This window comes from Rutilus rutilus (genome assembly GCF_951802725.1).
Source record: "Rutilus rutilus genome assembly, chromosome: 1".
Lineage (NCBI taxonomy): Eukaryota > Metazoa > Chordata > Actinopteri > Cypriniformes > Leuciscidae > Rutilus > Rutilus rutilus.
Genome location: NC_140209.1, coordinates 24,797,298 through 24,817,805, shown reverse-complemented (window position 1 = coordinate 24,817,805; position 20,508 = coordinate 24,797,298). Strand labels below are relative to the sequence as shown.

General features: G+C 41.8%; 2 long non-coding RNA genes across 3 annotated transcripts; one reads left to right on the top strand and one right to left on the bottom strand.

Annotated features, from left to right (window-relative positions):
• Positions 1-4,297: 4,297 nt before the first annotated feature.
• LOC311277151 lies at positions 4,298-7,677 on the bottom strand. Of its 2 annotated transcripts, none has more exons than XR_014625176.1 (2): positions 7,359-7,677; positions 4,298-7,322 (listed from the first exon to the last, which is right to left on the bottom strand). It is a non-coding gene; the product is annotated as an uncharacterized lncRNA (long non-coding RNA). The 2 variants fall into 2 exon arrangements; XR_014625177.1 differs by having other exon boundaries at positions 4,298-7,070.
• A 9,637-nt stretch (positions 7,678-17,314) lies between these two features.
• Positions 17,315-18,058, top strand: LOC311277158. Its single transcript, XR_014625179.1, has 2 exons — positions 17,315-17,358; positions 17,989-18,058. It is a non-coding gene; the product is annotated as an uncharacterized lncRNA (long non-coding RNA).
• Positions 18,059-20,508: the final 2,450 nt, after the last annotated feature.

The following is a 20,508-nucleotide window of genomic DNA, read 5'->3' as shown; positions in this document are numbered from 1 at the left end:
CAGACCAGAACAAAAGGGTTATACCAATATTTTTTAGGGTTGTTTTGGGTCAATTCAATTCAACACCTGGGCCCGGTTTTTCAAAAGGTTTAATCCGGATAAAATTGATCCGGATTTAGTAATCCTTTTTTTTGCGATCCGTGATCACGTAATCCACCTTACTTTTGAGCCAGTTTTTCAAAGCAACATCGGATTGGATCAATCTGATCCGGATAGGAACTTTTCAGGATCACCAAATCCTGTTTACTAGAGCCTTAAATGGAACCAACAGTGTAGCCTACTGGCTTAGCAAAGAACAGCAGTTGGCAAAATACCGGTGGCCACAAATAACCATTGTTTATTTTAATTTTAAGAAACAGAAACACTGTAATAAACAGAAACATTTTACTTTCCTTATTTTGTTATAATGTTAAATTGTATATTTTGTTGTTTTACCATATCTCATTAGATGTGACATGCTTCATATATGCTTCAAATATGAAGAAATGTATATATCATCAGTAAACATTGATTTTGTGATCATTCACTTAAAAAAAAAAAACTCTCTGGTTTTATTTGGTTTCGAAAAATCACAACTGAATCCACCCTTCTGATGGGATCAGGATAATCCTGTTTTTTTGGATCAAATAGATCCTAATCCGAGTTCAAAGTTCTGAAAAACCCAAAGGGCAGGTTTGATCCAGATCAAATTTAAGATCGGATTACATGATCTGATCTTAGTTCAGAATCCCTCTTTTGCTTTTGAAAAACCCATTTCCAAGATTTGATCCAATCCGTGATCCAAAATCCCACTGGATTACTTTTGAAAAACTGGGCCCTGGTTTCGGGGGAGAGGGGAGATATCTTGAAGAGACATCACCCAAAGAGGAGAACAGGATCTCCAAAGTTTCAATCTTTCTCATAATACTAATGACTGCAATGAAGTTAAGACCATCGCACTGAGACATTTAAAATGATACCAAACATGAAAAGGAAAAACAATAGATTCACAATATATATCTTATGTGATAGACATTCTTAGACTACGTTTACACGTGGATGGCTATTTTCATAAACGGACATTTCACCCCTCTTCGTTTTCAAAAATAACATTGTGCACACGAACCCGTGTATATGCTGTCAAGAGCATGCCAAACTTGTAGGTGGCAGTGTAACGAGAAGCTCAAGCCCACCTTAGCCAATCAGAATCCCCAAAAAAGTCACATTCTGTGACGTCGGCTGCCTAAAACTCAGTTTTTCTCAGTTTACATGCAAACGTGCAAACAAAGTTTTCCAAAATCTCCACTCTGGCCGGAGTTTTTAGAAAGAATCGGTTTCAGAGGCGAATTCTCCGTTTGCGTGTAAACGAAGGGCGCAAACGAAGGGAAATGTGTCCGTTTTTCAAAATAGCCATGTACGTGTAAACGGGGCCTTAGTGAACTTTTGGTGACTTGACTCAGGGGGGGAGGAAGGGAGGAAGGGAGGAAGGGAGATGCAGAGATAATGAAGGAGAAAAGTTTGGACAAGACCATGTCCTGTGCTCTTTCTTTGAGATATTCTGTCCAGGGTGCGTTTTATTGCTTTATTGCAGGGTGAGTTTTATCTCAGCTTTTGTCTTAGCAGGAAAAGCAGTTCTTACACCACTAATGGCCAATCATCACTTAATTAATCACTTAATTATCTCATTAACTTCAACACAGCTTCAGTGTTAATTTTAACACCCTGTAGTTGGACATATATGTACACCAAGGAGTGTTAATTTAACACAGGATTTTGCTGTACAGTAATTTATTGTAAAACAATTCTCTTTAATCCTGTAAATTCCTGGATTTCAGAAGGGTGCTTATGAGTACACTGTAAAAAAATTGTAACACTGCCCAATCAAAAATTTCAATTGACCGATAACATCTAAATTTTTCAATTGGCCCAAGTGAAAATCTGTACATTTAATTTTAGAATTTACAGAATTTCACTTGGGCCAATTGAAAAATTTAGATGTTATCGGTCAATTGAAATTTTTGATTGGGCAGTGTTACAAATTTTTTACAGTGTATACCCTTTCCGATCGATATGTGCCCCTGGATGCGCACTTTTGCAGAGCCCACACTGAAGCGAGTTCCCCAGCAGACTTCTACCCTTACGAAAATATAGCGAAAATATATTTCCCATATATGAATGATCAATATATTAAATTGTTTAACAGTATATTTGAAAATATACAGAATAATATGTGTTAAAATATTACAATATATTGAATAATACATAAGGTAGCCTGTTTAATAATGTGTGAACATACATTCACATTTATATGGGAACATGTATGTGCAATATATGTACACAATAAAAGGATAAAACTTTGTGAATATTACATGTAATGCTATTTTTGTCTTAGTTTTGTGTATATTTTATATTCACTAATATACATGGTCAATACATATATTGCAGTATATTGAAAAATATAAGCACTAGTTTCCCATATATGGAAATGTATTATGTAATATAATATTTTGCGGTATATTCCCATATATTTTTGTTCCGTAAGGGTTCCTAACATTCAATGCGGTGTCAAAATGCGGACTAGCAGGAAGAAGGACAAAACATTTTTACGATTTTTTTTTTTTTTTTTTTTTTGCTAATAGCCTACATTATTAAAAATTAATATATTTGTAGACAAAGGTATCAGCTAATGAACCATGTAAGGGAACATGTTTTTATGAAAATGTTTTTTCTTTTTCAAAATATTTACATTTATTCCTATCATAATTTAATTTGTGTCAACTCCGTCAGAAGCATTGAAATCATGCTATTTTAATTTGATACATCCAATAACAGTATAAAATCTTCAATTATGTAATAGTGGTGTTCAGTAAAGGAGTCATAAATGTATTCTCTTCTTTTTTTTCTGAGTTCACACTATTATGAACAATCCAGCTCCTAAATTCCTTAATTCTCTTCCCTCCGTTTTTAATAATAAGCATATATAACGTCAGACATAATATAATTTTCAGTTGATGTTTTAATATTTTAAAACAATACATTTAAAAAAGAATAAATATTTCTTTCAGATTTTTATCATTAGTGTGAAAATCCACAAAATGCATAATACATTCACACCAAATTATCATTGTGCTACTGAAAAAAAAAGAAAATTCATACATTTTCCGTAAAAATAAAAGCAATGTTAGAACTGAGATGTCCATTAAAAAAATGGAACAACTGTTTCACAATTTTGTTTTATAAAATACAATTTAACACTGATAAATTTCCCTAAAATACAGATATGCATACAGAAGAGGACTGTATTGAGCTGCAGTGTGTGCAAATGATCACACATTACAATATATGTTTTAACTGTTGACTTTAAATCCAAATGTAAAATGCTAATTTGGTTAAGGGGCCCAGTATTACTATCACTCAGAAGAGTTTTGAATTTAGTGCCAATTATCTTGTGGTTGGCTGGACCAAATATTTTCATGTAAAATGATCCCCATTTTACAACAAAGCAAACAGAAGCATGCACTGAGAGAATATACGTTTAGACAAGAGTGAATTTCTAATTTTCTTATCAGTCAACTGAAGAGATGACGTTGCATGACAATGTCCTTAAAAGTAGTCGGACCTATATGGCAATTCACATCTTTGTTCTCTGCCAGCCTGTCTGTTTCTGGCACACCTACTGGCATCTTACAGGTATGGTTTTGGAAACTTCTATTTGAAGCATTTATGGTCATGAGGAACCAGTCCATTATCTGAGCAGGGTTTCCTAAACTGGGGGTCACCAAGCTTATGATTTCAGGTGTAGATGCCTCATCAAATGATCTGTGGTGTAAACACAAATCTTTCCTTGCTGAGCATCATCCGTAATGATATAATATGGCACTTAATAATTTTCCTTGCTCTAATTTTTAACATGTCATATTAACATGCCTCAAGGAACGTGAATGATGCGAGAAACAAGCACTGGTACGATGATAAGGATATTGTTGGTGTTTTGGGCTACGTTTGCTCCGGCTCAACAAGTGAGATGATAGCAGACCACACATATATACACATATCTTTGAATTCTAACATAAATGTGTGCAAGAATTAGCTTCTAAAATCCTTGACATACATTTGTATTCATAATTTTGCCTGAAATAATGTTGTTGTTTCTCAGTTTGAATTTGGGGTTATCATTTCAGTTGGTAGATTACACAACAAAAACAGAAGGCCTTTATATGTCACAGGTCGGGGTGAAGCGCCAGCGGGCCGCCCACCCCTCCGCCCGCGTGCCGCCCCTGAGGAGCTGACCGTGGACACAAAGGAGGCAGACACAGAATTAAAAATAAATATTCTTTATTAAATAATAAAACAATATAAAGTCCCTTCAGCATCCTCTTTTCTTCGGGAGCAGGTTCTTCCAGCATCAGCCGGCTCTTCACTAGCCTCAGGCTCTTCCAGCGTTAACAGGCTCTTCCAGCATCAGCAGGCTCTTCCAGCATCAGCAGGCTCTTCCAGCATTAGCAGGCCCTTCCAGCATTAGCAGGCCCTTCCGGCATTAGCCGGCTCTTCACTAGCCTCAGGCTCTTCCAGCATTAACGGGCTCTTCCAGCATCAGCAGGCTCTTCCAGCATTAGCAGGCCCTTCCGGCATTAGCCGGCTCTTCACTAGCCTCAGGCTCTTCCAGCATTAACGGGCTCTTCCAGCATCAGCAGGCTCTTCCAGCATTAGCAGGCCCTTCCGGCATTAGCCGGCTCTTCACTAGCCTCAGGCTCTTCCAGCATTAACGGGCTCTTCCAGCATCAGCAGGCTCTTCCAGCATTAGCAGGCCCTTCCGGCATTAGCCGGCTCTTCACTAGCCTCAGGCTCTTCCAGCATTAACGGGCTCTTTCAGCATCAGCAGGCTCTTCCAGTATCAGCAGGCCCTTCCAGCGTTAGCCGGCTCTTCACTAGCCTCAGGCTCTTCCAGCATTAACGGGCTCTTTCAGCATCAACAGGCCCCTCCAGCATTAGCCGGCTCTTCACTAGCCTCAGGCAGAGAGTGGAAGATACATGTAACTGACAGCGTTAGCAGAGTCTTCACTGGACTCAGGCAGAGAGAGGAATGGATACGTGTAACTCACAGCGTTAGCAGGTTCTTCACTGGACTCAGGCAGAGAATGGATACATGTAACTCACAGCGTTAGCAGGGTCTTCACTGGACTCAGGCAGAGAGAGGAATGGATACGTGTAACTCACAGCGTTAGCAGGGTCTTCAAGCGTTAGCAGGTTCTTCACTGGACTCAGGCAGAGAATGGATACATGTAACTCACAGCGTTAGCAGGGTCTTCACTGGACTCAGGCAGAGAATGGATACATGTAACTCACAGCATTAGCAGGCTCTTCACTGGACTCAGACAGAGGGAGGAATAGACACGTGTAACTCACAGCATTAGTAGACTCTTCACTGGACTCAGACAGAGGGAGGAATAGACACGTGTAACTCACAGCATTAGTAGACTCTTCACTGGACTCAGACAGAGGGAGGAATAGACACGTGTAACTCACAGCATTAGTAGACTCTTCACTGGACTCAGACAGAGGGAGGAATGGACAGCTGTGATTGCGAGTGAACAGCAGAAATAATTCCCACACTCACATTTCCACCACACACTGTAAGATTTCACTCGTGCTCATTTCCACAATAAAACTGCAATTCAACAGACTCAGTGTACCAAGGCTTCCGCCCGCAATCCAGCCGAAGTTTTCTCTGGCTCTCTCATCTGTCTCTCTCATCTGTCTCTCTCATCTGTCTCTCTCGTCTGTCTCTCTCGTCCTCTCTCTCCCGCGGCCTCCCGCCGCGACCGCGGCCACGGCCGCTCACGTGCTGCGCGCTTCACCTCTCATTCTCGTCGTGTCCCCCTCTGCTCGTGCCTCTCTCTCCCGCGGCCGCTCACGTGCTGCGCGCCTCTCTCTCACAACCCCCGCGGGGAAGAACCACACCCTCACTTTCTCTTCCTCTGACTTTTTATACTCTCATGAGCTAGTGTGGCCCCATTCAAACGCTCAGCGCAAATTACCCACACCTGCTGTCAATCCGCCACTAGGTTACCATAGCGACAGGCACTCACCCAGGCTTTGGGACGGTGTTTCGCTTCCCAAATCTCAGCGGGGACATTCCTCTAGCAGGGATAGTCCCGGGCTTATTTGTCACCCCGTGACATACCCCCCCACCAATCCCGCCGAAGAAAAGGGAAGAGAAAAACAAAAAAGAAACAAAACAAAAATAAACAACAAAAAAAAAAAAAAAAAAAAAAAAAACTGGTCGCCATACCTTCGGCCCACGGTTGCTCAACTCAGGGCGGCACCCTGCCGACTACGCCACTTGTCACAGGTCGGGGTGAAGCGCCAGCGGGCCGCCCACCCCTCCGCCCGCGTGCCGCCCCTGAGGAGCTGACCGTGGACACAAAGGAGGCAGACACAGAATTAAAAATAAATATTCTTTATTAAATAATAAAACAATATAAAGTCCCTTCAGCATCCTCTTTTCTTCGGGAGCAGGTTCTTCCAGCATCAGCCGGCTCTTCACTAGCCTCAGGCTCTTCCAGCGTTAACAGGCTCTTCCAGCATCAGCTGGCTCTTCACTAGCCTCAGGCTCTTCCAGCGTTAACAGGCTCTTCCAGCATCAGCAGGCTCTTCCAGCATCAGCAGGCTCTTCCAGCATTAGCAGGCCCTTCCAGCATTAGCAGGCCCTTCCGGCATTAGCCGGCTCTTCACTAGCCTCAGGCTCTTCCAGCATTAACGGGCTCTTCCAGCATCAGCAGGCTCTTCCAGCATTAGCAGGCCCTTCCGGCATTAGCCGGCTCTTCACTAGCCTCAGGCTCTTCCAGCATTAACGGGCTCTTCCAGCATCAGCAGGCTCTTCCAGCATTAGCAGGCCCTTCCGGCATTAGCCGGCTCTTCACTAGCCTCAGGCTCTTCCAGCATTAACGGGCTCTTTCAGCATCAGCAGGCTCTTCCAGTATCAGCAGGCCCTTCCAGCGTTAGCCGGCTCTTCACTAGCCTCAGGCTCTTCCAGCATTAACGGGCTCTTTCAGCATCAACAGGCCCCTCCAGCATTAGCCGGCTCTTCACTAGCCTCAGGCAGAGAGTGGAAGATACATGTAACTGACAGCGTTAGCAGAGTCTTCACTGGACTCAGGCAGAGAGAGGAATGGATACGTGTAACTCACAGCGTTAGCAGGTTCTTCACTGGACTCAGGCAGAGAATGGATACATGTAACTCACAGCGTTACCAGGGTCTTCACTGGACTCAGGCAGAGAGAGGAATGGATACGTGTAACTCACAGCGTTAGCAGGGTCTTCAAGCGTTAGCAGGTTCTTCACTGGACTCAGGCAGAGAATGGATACATGTAACTCACAGCGTTAGCAGGGTCTTCACTGGACTCAGGCAGAGAATGGATACATGTAACTCACAGCGTTAGCAGGTTCTTCACTGGACTCAGGCAGAGAATGGATACATGTAACTCACAGCATTAGCAGGCTCTTCACTGGACTCAGACAGAGGGAGGAATAGACACGTGTAACTCACAGCATTAGTAGACTCTTCACTGGACTCAGACAGAGGGAGGAATAGACACGTGTAACTCACAGCATTAGTAGACTCTTCACTGGACTCAGACAGAGGGAGGAATGGACAGCTGTGATTGCGAGTGAACAGCAGAAATAATTCCCACACTCACATTTCCACCACACACTGTAAGGCAAGGCAAGGCAAGGCAAGCCAAGGCAAGTTTATTTATATAGCACATTTCATACACAGTCGCAATTCAAAGTGCTTTACATAGAAGAAATTAAAATAATAAAAAGAATAAGAATAATTAAAACAGTTTATACAGATAAAAATAAAATACAGTACAGTTCAAACAGTCGGACGAACATTGGCACAGTGCTCATTCATTAAATGCATAGCTAAACAGATGTGTTTTGAGTCTGGATTTGAATGTGACTACTGTAGGAGCACGTCTGATCTCCTCTGGAAGCTGGTTCCAGCTGTGGCTGGCATAATAGCTAAAAGCGGACTCACCATGCTTAGAGTGAACCCTTGGTATTTCTAGCTGATATGATCCTAATGATCTGAGTGATCTGTTGGGTTTATATTCAGTGAGCATATCTGCAATGTATTGAGGTCCTAGGCCATTGAATGATTTATATACCAGTAATAATACTTTAAAATCAATCCTAAATCTAACTGGGAGCCAGTGTAAAGACCTGAGGACTGGTGTGATATGTTCATATTTTCTGGTTCTGCTCAGAATCCTGGCGGCAGCGTTCTGTATGAGCTGCAACTGTCTTATGGTCTTTTTGGGAAGGCCAGTGAGGAGTCCATTACAGTAATCCACCCTGCTGGTGATGAAAGCATGAACAAGTTTCTCTAAGTCTTGTCTGGAAACAAAGCATCTAATTCTTGCAATATTTTTCAGATGATAGTATGCTGATTTAGTTATTGCTTTGACATGACTACTGAAACTAAGGTCTGACTCTAGTGTCACACCAAGATTCCTGACTTGATGTTTAGTTGTTTGACCCCTAGAGTGAAGGTATGCATTCACCTTGAGAACTTCATCTTTGTTTCCAAACGCAATGACTTCAGTTTTGTCTTTGTTTAACTGAAGAAAGTTTTGACACATCCAACTGTTGACTTCATCAATGCATTGGCACAGGGAGTCAATGGGGCTGTAGTCGTTAGGCGATAGGGCTAAGTAAATCTGTGTGTCGTCTGCATAGCTGTGGTAAGAGATTTGGTTATTTCTCATTATTTGGCTCATTGGGAGCATATACAGGTTGAACAGGAGTGGTGCAAGAATTGAGCCTTGAGGGACTCCGCATGTCATGGATGTCCACTCAGACTTATGGTCTCCTATACTCACATAATAACCTCTCCCATCTAAGTATGACCTGAACCATTTTAGGACTATCCCAGAAATCCCCACCCAGTTTTCCAGTCTGTCAAGAAGTATGTTATGATCGACAGTGTCAAATGCAGCACTGAGGTCGAGTAGCACCAGCACTGATAATTTGCCTGAATCAGTATTTAAGCGAATATCGTTTATTATCTTTATGAGCGCTGTCTCTGTGCTGTGGTGCGGTCGGAAACCAGATTGAAAATGGTCAAAGGATCCATTCAAGCTCAAGAATTTGTTCAGCTGATTGAAGACAACTTTTTCAATGATCTTGCCTATGAAAGGAAGATTTGAGATCGGTCTATAGTTGCTTAATATGGTCTTATCTAGATTGCTCTTTTTCAGGAGGGGCTTGACAACTGCAGTTTTCAGGGAGTTTGGAAAACTCCCAGAGAGAAGTGAGGCATTTACCACTTCTAGAAGATCTGCTTCTAAACTGTTTAACACACTTTTGAAAAACGATGTGGGAAGTGTGTCAAGAGCGCAGGTTGATGTTTTAAGGTGCTGTACGGTTTCTTCCAAAATGTTGCCATTAATTTCTTTGAAGTCAGACATAGTAACTACTTTCTCAGGTGGTCTGATCTGTCTGACCCCAGTGCAACTCAAGGATGTGCTGATCACCTTTCTGATATTATTGATTTTCTCAGAGAAGAAAGAAGCAAACTCACTGCACTTGCTGTCTGAGAGCATTTCACTGGGAATCTGGCTTGGGGGGTTTGTCAGTCTCTCTACAGTAGCAAAAAGAGTGCGTGTGTTGTTTAAATTGCTGTTTATAATATTTGAGAAGAAAGTCTGTCTAGCTTTGCCCAGTTCCATATTGAAAGCATGAAGGCTGTCTTTGTAGATGTTATAATGGACTACAAGTTTTGTCTTCCGCCACATGCGCTCTGCTTTTCTGCATTGTCTTTTCATATTTTGCACTGTTGTTGAGTTTCTCCAAGGTGCTTTTTGTCTGCCACTCTTCTTCCTGACTTTCACAGGAGCAATATCATCAATTACACCTTTAACTTTTGAGTTAAAAGAATCAAGGAGAAAATCAACAGAGTCTGCAGATATGCTTGGTGTTAAGGATATAGCCTTCATAAATAGGACACTAGTGTTCTCATTTAAGCATCTCTTCTTGACAGACACAGATCTTGCTTCAGTGGCAGGAGAGATCAATATATCAAAGAAAATACAGAAATGATCAGACAGTGCTACATCCTTAATAACAATCAATGAAATGTTTAGACCCTTACTGATAAGTAAATCTAGAGTGTGTCCGCGATTGTGTGTGGGTCCATGTACATGCTGAGTCAGATCAAAAGTTTTTAAAACAGTTTTGATTTCTTTTGCCATATTGTTTTCTGCATTATCTATGTGAATGTTAAAATCTCCAGCAATGGTAAAACAGTCAAACTCTGAGGTAATTGTTGATAACAGTTCTGTAAAGTCCTCAGCGAAGGCTGGAGAGTAAGATTTCACTCGTGCTCATTTCCACAATAAAACTGCAATTCAACAGACTCAGTGTACCAAGGCTTCCGCCCGCAATCCAGCCGAAGTTTTCTCTGGCTCTCTCATCTGTCTCTCTCATCTGTCTCTCTCGTCTGTCTCTCTCGTCCTCTCTCTCCCGCGGCCTCCCGCCGCGACCGCGGCCACGGCCGCTCACGTGCTGCGCGCTTCACTTCTCATTCTCGTCGTGTCCCCCTCTGCTCGTGCCTCTCTTTCCCGCGGCCGCGGCCGCTCACGTGCTGCGCGCCTCTCTCTCACAACCCCCGCGGGGAAGAACCACACCCTCACTTTCTCTTCCTCTGACTTTTTATACTCTCATGAGCTAGTGTGGCCCCATTCAAACGCTCAGCGCAAATTACCCACACCTGCTGTCAATCCGCCACTAGGTTACCATAGCGACAGGCACTCACCCAGGCTTTGGGACGGTGTTTCGCTTCCCAAATCTCAGCGGGGACATTCCTCTAGCAGGGATAGTCCCGGGCTTATTTGTCACCCCGTGACATATACACCCACTGGGCTTTATACGTGGGGAAAGGTCCTGTTGAAGGCAGACATTTTCAATTTAACTGGTAAGCATGGGTTTTCAAACTGTGGTCCAGGGCAGAGGTGTAGACCAGGGGTCAGAAAGTAGAAGTCCTGCCATATGTTAATAGTTCTGGTTTATTTCTTTACTCTTGGCTGAAATGTGGCATTGCTATGCAGAGGTGTAAAGTCCAGGTTCAGAAAGTAAAAGTCCTCCTCAGTATTTTGTTCCAATCACCTGGATTTGCTAATTAGCAGTTTTTCAGCCAGGAGATAGAAATCAGCTGACTGAGTTCATGGGTGGAATAAACATATGGCAGGACTTCTACTTTCTGACCCCTGGACTATACAACTCTGTTCCTGAAACATTCTTTCAATCATCTTTCGAAAGAGAAATAAGAACACAAACTACAACTTTATTCAGACACAGCCTTAGATGAACTGAAGATAAAATACATTAACTCTCTCAAGATCTGATTAAACAACTCCACAAACAGCATTACCAGCTTCACTTATTACTAACCAGATTGACTTTATTTCTGTCACGTCTACAGAAGATCTTATTGAGAATGAACAGAGGTTTAGATGTTGATGTCTTATTGAATATGTTTCGTTTGAGGTCACCATCATGGAGATCAGTGTTTGCTTTAGTTGGGCTCTTGACCCTTGGCTTACGTAAAGTTTGTGCTTTATCAGTAATTGCAGGTGTTTATGCAGAATATTTCTGCATTAATAAAGCAGATAAACATGGCTGTTTAAATATCAAATGAACAACTGAAATTAACATGATTAAGCAAGGAAACAATTGCTTTTACTGGTTGAATGTTATTTGAGAAGAAAGTAATGAACTCAATTGAAAAATCCCCTGTTGCTGGTCTTCGTCAACAACACGCGTTTGCACCCCCTGCTGGTGAGGTCGACTAACAGCATATGGAGAGTATGCTCGGCAATCTACTGCTTTTCCTGCAGTTCCTGGATGTCAATGTTGAATTTACTGTCGAATTTGAACCACTGAATTTGTGGAAACGAATTTGCAAAGCGAAATAAAATGGACCGAAAATTGCCTGTTGAATATTATAGGTTGTATTTTTAAACAGTTTGAATATTTTGGAAGTGAAATATGAAAGGTGAATATGGATTATTGAATTTTGAATAATGAAAATGTGTTTGAAATGTTTTTAATTGAAATATTCACAGCTTAAATATTCAACCATGTTGAATTTCAGCCCATAAAAATGCAAGCCCTAAAAATACAATGCATTAAAATTAGGGCTTGCACAGACTAGTCGAGTAGTCGAGAAATCGACTACTTCAACCACTAGTCGGCGCCGTCGGAAACAATCGACTACTCGAGCGCCCATTAACCATAAATGAATTAAAAATGGCGAACATCACCAACAGACACCACACATCAGATGTGTGTAAGTATTTCATCAAGGATGACAAAAATATTGTAATTTGCCAACTCTGTAAGGGGCCGTTCACATATCACGTCTAGTGCTTGCAATGCTATGGCGTCTGTCTTTGCTATGCAACCATGAACTGCGCTCTTCATGATGACAAGGAAGTATCAGCAAAGGATTAATGATTTCTAGCCCTTGCATTAGCTTTACTACTAGATATATTTATGGAGATGAGAAATAAAAACCCGCCCTGTACAGCTATGATTAGCTGTTCGGCTGAGCTTTCGATATTGTTACGGAAATGCAAGCTTATCGGTTGGTTTTTGTCTCATGACCTGCGGTTCTGAAAAGTTGAGATGTTTTCATCTCGCCATGGCATAGGCGCGCCTGGAAAAACGAGCGCACCGCGACCATTATGAGCGTGCTTTTGCCGCACACCTACATTTGAAATAACAAACTTGAGCGCGCAAAAGACGTGATATGTGAACAGCCCCTAAAAGCAGACATTGCGTTTGAAATGAAAGGCAAAAACGGTTATTTATTTGGCTTTACTCTGTTACTTGAAAATTAAAATATGTAATGTCATAATTATTATGTTTTGAGAGTTTTCTTATGTAATTGTTGCATTAGGCTATGAATTAATAAACATTTATTGATGAGAACTATTTCATGTCTTTGAATTTACAGTAGCATGAACCACGAGTAGTCGAGTAACTCAAGTATTGTTTTGATAAGAAATCGACTAGCAGAAATCAGTAGTCGTGCAACCCCTAATTAAAATGCAAGCATGGTTAATGCAATGCCTATTTTTTTCAAGTAGTGCAATTCAACAGGCTTTTTTATCTCAAAAACATTTGACATTATTTTACTTCCATATAATTAGCAAATCCAGTTGATTTGAACAAAATACTGAGGAGGACTTTTACTTTCTGAACCTGGACTTTACACCTCTGCATAGCAATGCCACATGTCAGCCAAGAGCAAAGAAATAAACCAGAACTGGACCTGATATGAGCCACATAATCTGTGTATATTAAATATGGAGTCATCTCAGCCTTAATAAGCCTGTTAACAAGCAGAATCACTGAAGGAAAGAAGAGAACAGAAAAAGAGACGAGCAGAAACACAAGAACTACAACTGACTTCAGACACAGCCTTAGATGAAATCAACTGAAGAGAAAAGAAGACATTAAATCTGTGAAGATCTCAGCAGAGGAGGATTAAACAACTCCACAAACAGCATTACCAGCTTCACTTATTACTAACCAGACTGACTGTATTTCTGTCAGACGTCTACAGAAGTTTTATTGAGAATTAACAGAGGTTTAACTCTAATGTGTTTCATTTGAAGTCACCATAACAGTGATTAGTGTTTCCATTAGTTGGGCTCTTAACTCTTATTATATATTTTGTCTTTTTTGGCTGCTATGACAGTGTGTTTGTCAAACACATTTGCAGCAGCAAAGAAAGTTAAAGTGAAATGAGATCAGGTGATGATGGTTCTCTGTTGATGGATTTATAATTCACTGATTCACTGAGGTATTTTAATCTAACAATTATGTTGTTCCACTAATATAGACCCCTTTTCAGTTGGTAATCATGGTGACTTTTTTTTGTGGGCGGAGCTTAGGTGGAGGCAGAACGATCCCTCCAGCCGCTTCACTAACGTTAGTGTGCAAGTTTTATTATCTTGTTTTTTAACAATGACTGGAGAAAATCCAATTTTATCTTAATGTGCAAGGTCACTCACTGTCCAGGACCGCGATTGTTATTTGCAAAAGTTAATTTTAATGGACATCCCAGATTGGCTGACCCGGCATACACGCTCATTCAATGGATGGACGATCTGACAGGATTAACGTTAACGCTACCTCCGGTTGAGTGGCCTGACTTCTACACCTAAACGATAGAGAAACTGAGCATAAAGAGAAACTGAGGGCATATACAGTGAGCAAAATAAGTATTTGAACACCCTGCTATTTTGCAAGTTCTCCCACTTGGAAATCATGGAGGGGTCTGAAATTGTCATCGTAGGTGCATGTCCACTGTGAGAGACATAATCTAAAAAAAAAAATCCAGAAATCACAATGTATGATTTTTTAACTATTTATTTGTATGATACAGCTGCAAATAAGTATTTGAACACCTGAGAAAATAAATGTTAAAATTTGGTACAGTAGCCTTTGTTTGCAATTACAGAGGTCAAACGTTTCCTGTAGTTTTTCACCAGGTTTGCACACACTGCAGGAGGGATTTTGGCCCACTCCTCCACACAGATCTTCTCTAGATCAGTCAGGTTTCTGGGCTGTCGCTGAGACACACGGAGTTTGAGCTCCCTCCAAAGATTCTCTATTGGGTTTAGGTCTGGAGACTGGCTAGGCCACGCCCAGAACCTTGATATGCTTTTTACAGAGCCACTCCTTGGTTATCCTGGCTGTGTGCTTCGGGTCATTGTCATGTTGGAAGACCCAGCCTCGACCCATCTTCAATGCTCTAACTGAGGGAAGGAGGTTGTTCCCCAAAATCTCGCAATACATGGCCCCGGTCATCCTCTCCTTAATACAGTGCAGTTGCCCTGTCCCATGTGCAGAAAAACACCCCCAAAGCATGATGCTACCACCCCCATGCTTCACAGTAGGGATGGTGTTCTTGGGATGGTACTCATCATTCTTCTTCCTCCAAACACGTTTAGTGGAATTATGACCAAAAAGTTCTATTTTGGTCTCATCTGACCACATGACTTTCTCCCATGACTCCTCTGGATCATCCAAATGGTCATTGGCAAACTTAAGACGGGCCTTGACATGTGCTGGTCTAAGCAGGGGAACCTTCCGTGCCATGCATGATTTCAAACCATGACGTCTTAGTGTATTACCAACAGTAACCTTGGAAACGGTGGTCCCAGCTCTTTTCAGGTCATTGACCAGCTCCTCCCGTGTAGTTCTGGACTGATTTCTCACCTTTCTTAGGATCATTGAGACCCCACGAGGTGAGATCTTGCATGGAGCCCCAGTCCAAGTGAGATTGACAGTCATATTTAGCTTCTTCCATTTTCTAATGATTGCTCCAACAGTGGACCTTTTTTCACCAAGCTGCTTGGCAATTTCCTCGAAGCCCTTTCCAGCCTTGTGGAGGTGTACAATTTTGTCTCTAGTGTCTTTGGACAGCTCTTTGGTCTTGGCCATGTTAGTAGTTGGATTCTTACTGATTGTATGGGGTGGACAGGTGTCTTTATGCAGCTAACGACCTCAAACAGGTGCATCTAATTTGGGATAATAAATGGAGTGGAGGTGGACATTTTAAAGGCAGACTAACAGATCTTTGAGGGTCAGAATTCTAGCTGATAGACAGGTGTTCAAATACTTATTTGCAGCTGTATCATACAAATAAATAGTTAAAAAATCATATATTGTGATTTCTGGATTTTTTTTTTTTTAGATTATGTCTCTCACAGTGGACATGCACCTACGATGACAATTTCAGACCCCTCCATGATTTCCAAGTGGGAGAACTTGCAAAATAGCAGGGTGTTCAAATACTTATTTTCCTCACTGTACATATTTAGATTCCTTTAACTGTACTAAATGGTCACAAGACTCGTGTGGTAGCCTACGATCCACAGTTCTGCCTAGTCAGAGCCAAGGCCAGACAGAAAACGACAATGTAAAGAGTGACATTACGGTGCAATTTTAATGATGTGAAAATTTTCTAGAAATAAAAATTCCAGATACAGCATATTCATTTTTTATCTATGTATTTGATTACACTTTCTTACCAGGTTCTTCAAAAAGTCTAGTCACAATCAATCAAAACAATGTATACAATCGTAGATGATTCACAAATAATCACAATAATTTAGAAAACATTATGCGATAAAATTTCAAATTGGAGCCTGTACTCCGTCGATTCTTGCACCCAACAACACAACAAGATGACATTTAATAACAATAATAATAATTTAAGCTCCTTATTATGTAGCCGAATCTGTGCTGGTTTGTATTGGCCGCCTCCAGTTTTCCCTTTGTTTTGCCTCCAGCTAACGCTGTGACGTAATTGTGACGTCGGCGCAAAAGGAGTCTATACTCACACCACAATCCCTGTGTCACTGCAGCATGAGATCTAGCAATATTATAACAGTAAGTTAGAAGACTTTAACAAACATGAACACAAAAAAAATCAGTTTATGATGAGACACACAGACATAAACAATCAGCGTATGAATCTCAGCCAGGAGATAGAAATCAGCTGTCAGGATTGGCCGGATTTCTACATTCTGACCCCTGGACTATACACCTCTGTCAATAAGACATCAACATCTAAATCTCTGTTAATTCTCAATAAGAACTTCTGTAGACACGACAGAAATAAAGTCAGTCTGGTTAGTAATAAGTGAAGCTGGTAATGCTGTTTGTGGAGTTGTTTAATCAGATCTTGAGAGAGTTATTATCTTTTATCTTCAGTTCACCTAAGGCTGTGTCAGAAAAAAGTTGTAGTTTTTGGTTTTATTTCTCTTTTTCAGAGCTTGTTCACAGCAGGTGTTTGAGTGATTAAAAAGAATGTTTCAGGATCATCACACTAACCTTTAAATAACATTCTAACATTCAGGAAACTGGACATTTGAATGTTCTTGGAATGTTACAAATCAACGTTCCTAGAATGTTGAATTTTAAAATCAAAATAAAGTTAAAAGAATGTTTGAGGAACATGAAACCTACACTCTAAAAACTCCTGGGTTATTTCTTCAACCCATTTTCTGGGTTATTTGTGTTGGGTTAAAATTATGGGTTATTTTTTCAGAGAGTAACCATTTTCTGGGTTATAGGGCTAATATTTTGACCCAATTCATGGGTTGTTTGGGTTTCTGGGTTATTTGTCAAAGAGTAACCCATGTTCTGGGTTATAGGGTTGGCTTTCTCTCTCTCTCTCTCTCGCCCGCAGTCGTTCTGGAATTTTCTCACACCAGTCGTTTGAAATAACCGTCGCTTTCGCGCTCGATCCGTTTTGGCCTGTGCTTCATCGGTGCAACTTCATCTATATTCAAGGTAAGAGAGTATTTTCAGTGTTGATGTAATGTAAACTTTTCTGTGTCCATGTCCCTGTTGCTAGTTTATCACCATTTGCTAAAAAAATACGTTGAGAGTAACGTTAGCCGTGGTAATTCTGTGGTTGGCATGTAGCCGTGGCTATCACGACAACATCTAGGACAACTCGAGGTAACGTTATCACATTTTGAACACGGTCCTGAGCCGTTGCTGGGTGTCGCGCATAGATATAACTGTTATACACTGTATGTATATATCTATGGGTGTCGCGGACAGACGCCGGATGGCGCCGCCGGTGTGTGTACACTCATAGAGAATGTGTTCGAATTTTAAAGACGCGGCACTGCGCTTCGCGTCCGGTGTGTGAGCCCTTTGAGAGACTGCACGTCCGGTGAGCGATACCTCGAGTTGTCCTAGACGCGACGCGGCGCTTCTCGTCCGGTGTGCAAACCCCATAGCCGCGGCTACAGAGCGACGAGGCAACACAATAGTTGAGTTATGTTTTCCAGCTGCGCCGTGCTTATCATATTATACAGTCACAGTGCTCTACTGGCTGAAGTAGTGAGAGTTAAAGAAGCGGGTCAAGTCTTCAAATTGTTGCTAACCTCTATATTGCTATGTTTTCTCCAGGTCATCTTGAATGGACAGTTTTGTCGCTGATAAGCTAACTGAGTGGCAGCTGTCTGAGCTGACAGAGAATTTTAGAGGTGAGCATTTTACTCTTATTGCCCTTATATCATCATCTCTCTATAGCTGCTACATTTTTTTTTAATAAGACTTACATGTGTCAGTGCAAGATTTTGTTGTGCCTTGTCTTTAAGCTGTTATGCATAAGAATGGGCAAGATATTCACCTTTGCATTAATGTCATTAGATTAGATTAGATTAGATTAGATTAGATTCAACTTTATTGTCATTACACAAGTACAGGTACAAGGCAACGAAATGCAGTTTAGGTCTAACCAGAAGTGCAATAGCAGCAAGTGCAGGATATACAGTGGTTCATAAGTGCAGAACATGGATATGTACTGAATAAATATAGAGTTGAATACTATTATAAACAAAAATTTACAGATAGATTGTCCTATGAATATAATATACAGATAACTATTACTGTGAACAGAATTTACAGCTAGATATGTACTGAATATAATAATATACAGATGGCTATTACTATAAACAGAATGTTAACAGATAGATATGTACTGAATATAATATACAGATGGCTGTTACTATAAACATAATTTTACAGATAGATATGTACTATGAATATATATACAGATGGCTGTTACTATAAACAGAATGTGAGCATAATATACAGATGGATATTACTATAAACAGAATTTTACAAATAGATATATGTATAAGTTAGGCTAATGAGCAGTATAACAATGGATTTAAAGTAGTGCAAATAAAGTTTGGACAGAAGCTATCCGAGTGAGTGCAGTGGAAAGTAATTGCATATTACAGTTAAGGTACGATATTGCAATGTATATATAACAGTCGGTACTGTAAATAAACAGTCGGCAGTGCAAATGAGCATATTCCAGTCAAGGTAGTAGTGCAAGATGCATATGTAAACAGTTGTTACTGTAATAACAGTCAGCAGTGCAAATGAACATTATAGTATTGCAAATAACAAAATGGAGGCAGGTGTGAGGAGGGAGAGGAGAGTCAATCAGTATATAAGGGGAGTGGGATCAATGAGGGTTAGAGTTTAATAAAGAGACAGCTCTGGGGAAAAAACTGTTCTTTAGTCTGCTGGTCCTGGTCCGGAGGCACCTGAAACGCCTGCCGGAAGGCAGGAGAGAAAACAGTCTGTGGGCTGGGTGAGAGGAGTCCTTAAGGATGCTGCGAGCTCGATGCAGACAGCGTTTCCTCTGGATGTGCTCGATGGCAGGTAGTGGAGTCCCAGTGATGCGCTGGGCGGTTTTCACCACCCGCTGCAGTGCCTTGCGCTCTGCAACAGAACAGCTCCCATACCACACTGTAGCACAGTTGGTCAGGATGCTTTCTATTGCACAGCGATAGAAGTTCACCAGGATAGTGGAGGAAAGCTGATTCTTCCTCAGTGTCCTCAGGAAGAAGAGGCGCTGGTGAGCCTTCTTGACCAGGCTGGAGGTGTTGGTTGTCCAGGTCATGTCCGCCGAGATGTGGGTCCCCAGGAACTTGAAACTGGAGACACGCTCAACAGCCATTCCATTGATGTGGATGGTGTCGTGTGTGCCTCTTGACACTTTCCTGAAGTCCACGATGAGCTCCTTCGTTTTGGTGGTGTTGAGGAGCTGGTTATTTTCGGTGCACCATGTGGCCAGGTGCTTGATCTCCTCCCTATAGGCAGTCTCATCGTTGTTGCTGATGAGACCAATCACCGTAGTGTCGTCCGCAAACTTGACGATGGAATTAGATCCGTACACAGGCTTGCAGTCGGAGGTGAAGAGGGAGTAGAGGAACGGGCTTAGCACACAGCCCTGTGGTACACCAGTGTTGAGTGTGATGGATGTGGAGCAGTTGGAGCCTGATCGAACATTCTGGGGTCTGTTGGTCAAGAAGTCCAAAATCCAGTTGCACATGGAGGTGTTGAAGCCCAGGTCTCCAAGTTTGGCTATTAACTTAGTTGGGATGACAGTGTTGAATGCTGAGCTGAAGTCAACAAACAGCATGCGTGCATAAGTGTTCTTATTGTCCAGATGTGTGAGCACAGAGTGCAGTGCCATGGAGACTGCATCCTCTGTGCTCCTATTGCTACGGTAGGCAAACTGGTGTGAGTCCAATGTGGATGGTAGAGAGTCTTTTAGGTGTGCCAGGACCAGCCGCTCAAAGCACTTCATTACGATGGGTGTGAGTGCTACAGGGCGGTAGTCATTAAGGCACTTCGGGCTGGAGTGTTTTGGCACTGGCACAATGGAAGTGCATTTAAAGCATGTTGGTACAGTTGCTTGGGCAAGAGACAGGTTGAAAATGTCTGTAAAAACCCCAGCGAGCTGCTCCGCACATGCCCTGAGTACGCGTCCAGGGATGTTGTCTGGTCCAGCAGCCTTGTGCGCGCTGATCCTGCTCAGTGCATTGCAGACATCTGTGGAGGAGAGTGTGATCGGTGGGTGGTCAGCTGAGGATTTGAGCTTGGTGGCAGTTTCTCTGTTGTCTCTTT